Source organism: Solanum dulcamara, chromosome 2, assembly GCF_947179165.1.
Source record: "Solanum dulcamara chromosome 2, daSolDulc1.2, whole genome shotgun sequence".
NCBI classification, from domain to species: Eukaryota; Viridiplantae; Streptophyta; class Magnoliopsida; order Solanales; family Solanaceae; genus Solanum; species Solanum dulcamara.
Genome location: NC_077238.1, coordinates 23674087 through 23680800, shown reverse-complemented (window position 1 = coordinate 23680800; position 6714 = coordinate 23674087).

Here is a 6714-nt window from a genome sequence, read left to right as displayed (position 1 = left end):
TAATGAAGACAACATAGACTTCTACATTTGTGTCCAATAAGCCTCTACATAGTCAATATGGGCGGGGGATAAGATATATCCCTAGATCATCCTTAATGTAAACTAAATTATTTCAAAAGGAGAAGAACTCATAACATCGCCCTAAAATGATGAGGAATCACCAATACCGAAGTATTGGAACTTAACTCTAGCCACGTAGAGGATGGATGTGCTCATCAACCCCTATATTTTTATACAATGTAGGCAAGAATATACGTTAGTACATTTGAATATACTAAGTATACCAGCATGCTATACAATATAAAACATGAGGTACAATGATCAATTAACATACATGCTATATAAGATGAAAAGTAGAGTCATAAGAAAACCATAGTTGATAAAAGCATTAGAAAGACATAAGTGAGATCATAAAGGCTATATAAGGAAAGTATACATATGTGGGATAGTATCATAAATGATAATAAGATCATAAGAGATATAACATTAAATAACAATGTCTCCCCATAAACGTAAGAAAGAGAAATCTACTTGCCAAGGTAGACTTTACCTCGCTAAGCGGGTCATGAATATATGCTACATTTGGATCCACTCACTAGGCTATAAAGGCAACCTATGGTGGCACGTATTTATGACACTAGACACTTTATATAAGGACCTCTTAGGTCAAACCCCCACCTCAAGACTCATTCGGTACTAAGTCAAATCCCACGGTATCATAAAAAAGAGCATACTTAACATATTTTCACAAGTTTGTTCATAATTCTCATAGTTCATAGAATATCTCAATTTCATACATTATATCATCATAAGAAATATAATTAGAATATTAGGTCATCATTTAATGACCCTAAGTCATTGCTTCCTTTGATAAGGTTGCATGAAAAATAGCATTAGGACCCTAGGTCACCATTTAAGGATTCTAAGTTACCTCTTGTCATAAACTTCCTTTCATACTTGAAATTCATGATCATAACTTATACTTGAAATTAGGGTAGAACATGAATACATTATCAATTGCCTTGGAAATCATGAAATTATATTGAAAACATGTATGATTATATACTTTCTATCAACCCATACATAATTCATAAAGATAATATCAATTGGAAGTATAATTGAAAATATCCCTAATTCATATTACGAACCCTAAAAATCAATATAGGAAAATTCATAGAAAAACTCTTCAATTCAATGAAATAATCATTAATTGATATTAAAATAAATTCATAATCATAATTATAATCTGAATTAATGCAATTCAAATAGAGATCACAAAACCCATAATTCATACATACTTTAATTTATCAAAAAAATAAGAATTGGTTGGGTTCCATGGGTGAAAGTGCCCTGATTAATCAAAGACCTAGAATGTAGTTTGAACTAGGAAACTTGACTTGGAGATCTTTGAATCCTAGGCTTGACTTGGAGAAGAAGCTTAAATCAATTGGAAGAGAATTCTAGAGAGAGAAATATTGCAATGAATTGGAAGTGAATGATCTAAAATTAAAGGGTTTAGGTACTTATAAGTTCCCCAAATAATCCTAAAATGACGTAGTTTAGGAGTTAGGAAAATAGGAGATGTCCAAAATACCCTTCATTTAATCTGGCCGGAGGAGTTTACGAGTGGCCATCTACGAGTCGCCGATTCATCTATGAGTCATAGACCCAACTTGTAAACCTCACCTAATCAATCCCTACATTTTGATACAATGAAGGCAAGAGTATTCGTTTGTACATTTGAATGTACTAACTATGCCGACATTCTATGCAATACAAAATATGAGGTACAATGATCAAAAAACATATCATAAGTAGAGTCATGAGAAAACCATAGTTGATCAAAGCATTTAAAAGACGTAACTTAGATCATAAAGAGTACATAAGGAGAGTATACACATGTGTGATAGGACCATAACCAAAAATAAGACCATGCGAGCTATAACATAGAATACCGATGTCTACCCATAAATGGAAGAAAGGGAAATCTACACGGCAAGGTAGACTCTACTCCACTAAGCGTGTCATGAACATTTGCTATATTTGTATCAACTAGCTAGGCCATAAAGGAAACCTATGGTGGCACGTAGTTATGAGACTAGAGACTTTATATATAGACCCCGTAGGTCGAGCCCCCACCTTAAGACTAATTCGGTGCTAAGTCACATCCCATAGAATACATATCTTTAAAAAAGCATACTTAACATATATTCACAAGCTTGTTCATAATTCTCATAGTTCATAGAATAGCTCAATTTCGTACATCATGTTGTCATAAGAAATATCATTAGGATCTTAGGTCACTATTTAAGGACCCCAAGTCATCCCTTCCTTTCATAAGCTTGCATGAAAAATAGCATTAGGTCTCTAGGTCACCATTTAAGGATCCTAAGTTACCTTTTGTCATAACTTCCTTTTGATACTTGAAATTCATGATGATAACTTATACTTTAAATTAGGATAAAACATGAATACATGATCAATTGCCTTGGAAATTATAAATTGGATTGAAAATATGCATGATTATATACTTTTTATCAACCCATACATAATTCATAAAGATAATATCAATTGGAAGTATAATTGAAAATGCCCCTAATTCATATTACGAACCCTAAAAATCAATGTAGGAAAATTCATAGAAAAACTCTTCAATTCAATGAAATAATCATCAATTTATATTAAAATAAATTCATAATCATAATTAGAATCTGAATTAATGCAATTCAAATAGAGATCACAAAACCCATAATTCATACATACTTTAATTTATCAAAAAAATAAGAATTAGTTGGGTTCCATGGGTGAAACCATCCCGGGATCAAATACCCACATTTCTTGATTAATCAAAGACCTAGAATGTAGTTTGTACTACGAGACTTGACTTGGAGATCCTTGAAAAGTAGTTTTGACTTGGAGAAGAAGCTCAAATCAAATTGGAGAGAATTGTAGAGAGGGAAATATTGCATGGGGTGAATTGGGAGTGAATGACTCTAAAGGGTTTAGGCACTTATAAGTTACCCATATTATCCTAAAATAACATAATTTAGGAGTTAGGAGAATTGGAGATGTCCAAAATACCCTTTATTTAATTTGGCCGGAGGGCCCCTCAAGTGGCCCTATATGAGTCGTCGATTCATCTATGAATCGTAAACATGACTCGTCAACCTTACCTAGATACTTAGTCAAAAATCTAATCTTAGGACTCATCCTACGAGTCTTCTTTATGAATAGACATCCTTATTACGTCTCGTCCTGTCGAGTCATTTCGAAAGTACTGAGGCTTGTATTTTTCCCAAAATCAGACTTCAACCTATGACAGACTCTTACTAGTCATCAAACTTTCTATGAATCATCAATCGACTCGTAAACCTTCTTCCATACTTAACCAAATGTCCAACCTTAATATCATTCCTACGAGTCATTTGTACTACTCGTAGGTTAACTCGTAATATCATAAACAATCCATTTTCTTAGAATTCTTCCTTGTTCTGACTTTTCAACTAGTAGGGTCTTACAATATCTCTCCCTTGGGATCATTCTTCCTCGAATAAGATTCAACTAGCATGAAAGGACATGAAAGGAGGACTCACAACCCAACATGAGTGGAATGACACATGAAAAATGCATAAACCATGAGATTTGCAAACTTGCATAAAACATGACTTTAAAATCAACTTCATGGACATGTATGCATATGAAACACATAGAAAAATTAAAATGTAGGAATTTAAGATATTTGAGAAAGAATAACCTAATACTTATGCTTGAGTGGAAGGAAAGAGATACAAATATTGCTTCATCATGTCCGCTTCCGCTTCCCATGTAATATTCTCCACTTGTTGATTACTCCACAATATCTTGACGGATGCAACCTCTTTGTTTCTTAACCTCTTCACTTGCCAGTCTAACATTTTTATCGGAACCTCCTCATAAGTTAAGTTTTATCCAATACTCACCTTTTCCAATGGTACAATGGAATTTGGATCACCCACAAACTTCCTCAACATCGATAAATGAAATAACGGATGAGCCATAACCAACTCCAATGGAAAGTCTAACTCATATGCCACATTGCCAATACACATCAAGATTTATAGGGTCCTATATACCTAGGACTCAACATCCCTTTCTTACAAAAATGCACTACACCCTTAATGGGTGAAAAACCTTCAAATAGACCCAATCATCAACCTCAAATTCAAGGTCTCTTTTTCTTATGTCCGAATATGACTTTTGGAGACTTTGAACCGTCTTCAATCTTTCTCTTATGAGCCTTACTTTCTCCATTTCATCTAATACCAAATTGGAAAAAGTCAATGCTATCTCACCCACTTCAAACCATCCCATTGGGGACCTATATCTTCTCCCATATAAAGCTTTAAAAGAAGCTACTTTGATGCTAGAATGATAGCTATTATTGTAGGCAAACTAAATTAATGGTAAATTTCAGGCCAACTTCCTTGAAAATCAATGACACATGTCCTCAACATATCCTCCTAAGTTTGAATCGTTCTTTCGTCTTGATCATTTGTTTAAGGGTGAAAAGTGGTACTTAACTTGACCTTTGTACTAAGTCACTTTTGGAACAACTTCAAAAAATGTGAAATGAATTGAGTACCTTGATCTGACATAATAAACAATGGAACACCATGAAGCTTCAGTAATTCATGAATGTACAACTTAGCATAATCTTTGGCACTATAAGAAGTCTTAACCGGTAAAAAATATGCCGACTTAGTCATTCATTCAACAACCACCCAAATAGAATCGTGTTGCCTACTAGTATGAGGCAAACTCGTCACAAAGTTCATGTTCATATCTTCCCACTTCCAAATAGGAATATCAATGTCTTGAGCTAAACCTTCCAGTTTTTGATGCACAACATTCACTTATTGACAATTAGGGCACTTAGCCATGAATTCTGCTATGTCCTTCTTCATGCCATTCCAACAATACATTTCCCTCAAATCACTATACATCTTAGTGGATCACAGATGAATCAAATACCAAGAATTATGGGCATCATCCAAAATCAATTACCTTAGAACATCCACATTAGGCACATAAAAACGACCTTGGTAACGAATTAGTCCATCTCTCCCTTGGGAGAGTGCCTCAATGACTTCAGCAACCGTCTTCTTCAGTTCAATGAAAACCTGGATCATGGTCTTGTTTGGCCTTAACATCCGCCACAAAAGATGATTTTGAGCTATTATGAACAAGAATACCACCATCATAAAATCAACCAAATGAAAACATAAACAGGCCAATCTATGTACATCTTTCACAAACTCTTTCCTACCCTCTTCGAGATGGGAAACACTATTTATTGACAACTAACTAAGAGCATCAGCTACAACATTAGCTTTACCAAGATGGTACAACATATTCATACCATAGTACTTTAGTAGTTCAAGCATCCTCTTTTGCCTAAGGTTCAAATCCCTTTTGCTAAACACATTACAAGCTTCTACGGTTGTGAACACATCAACATGCACCTCATAAAGATAATGACGCCTAATTTTCAATGCAAATACAACCGCCGCAAGTTCAAGATCATGAGTAGGGTTATTTTGTTCATGCACTTAGAGTTGCCTTGAGGCATATGCTATAAAGTTGCCATGTTACATCAAAACACAACCAAAACCAATCCGTGAAGCATCACAATAAATAATAAACCCATCAGAACCTTTCGATAATGTTAAAATAGGAGCCGACATAAGACGATCCTTTAATATCTGAAAATTTTTCTCACATTCATCTGACCATTGCAACTTTACTTCCTTTTGGGTAAACCTAGTCAAAGGCGAAGAAATAGAAGAAAATACTTCAACAAACCTTCTATAGTATCGGGCTAAGACCAAAAAGCTTCTTATATCCCAAGAAGACAATGATCAAGACCAATTCTTCACTGTCTTTATTTTTTTGGATCAACTTTAATTCCATCACCGGACACTACATGGACAAGAAATGTAACTTTTCTTAGACAAAATTCACAGTTACTAAATTTGGAAAATAGTTGCTTGTTCCTTAGAGTTTGCAACACAATCCTCAAGTGACCCACATATTATTCCTCACTTTTGGAGTAAATCAAGATAACATCAATAAACACACCACCAAAATATCTAAGTACGAATTAAAAATCTGATTCAAACACATGAAGATAGCGGGAGCATTAGTCAACCCAAAAGACATAACTAAGAATTCAAAATGACCATACTTTGTTCGAAACATCATCTTAGGAAAAGCACACTCCCTTACCCTTAATTGGTGATAACTGGAATGGAGATCAATTTTAGAGAAGTAACTTGCCCCTTGCAATTGGTCAAACAAATCAAAGTTATCGGAATTTGATACTTGTTCTTTATGGTGACCTTATTTAATTACTGGTAGTCTATACATATTTGAAGTGACCCATCCTTCTTCCTAACAAAATATTATGGGAGCAGCCCATGGTGAAATGCTTGGCCTTATGAAATCCTTATTCAGCAAGTCCTTCAATTTCTCTTTCAACTCCTAAAGTTCGGTCGGCGACAAGAAGGAATAGAAATAAGTTGGATATCGGGAAGAAGATCTATACCAAAGTCAATTTCCCTTTAAGGAGGAACATCGGGAAAATCATTGGGTAACACATCAGAGAATTCATTAATAATAGGGACCGACTCAAGAGTAGGGGTTTCGAAAGTAACATCCCTAGCCTACACTAGATGA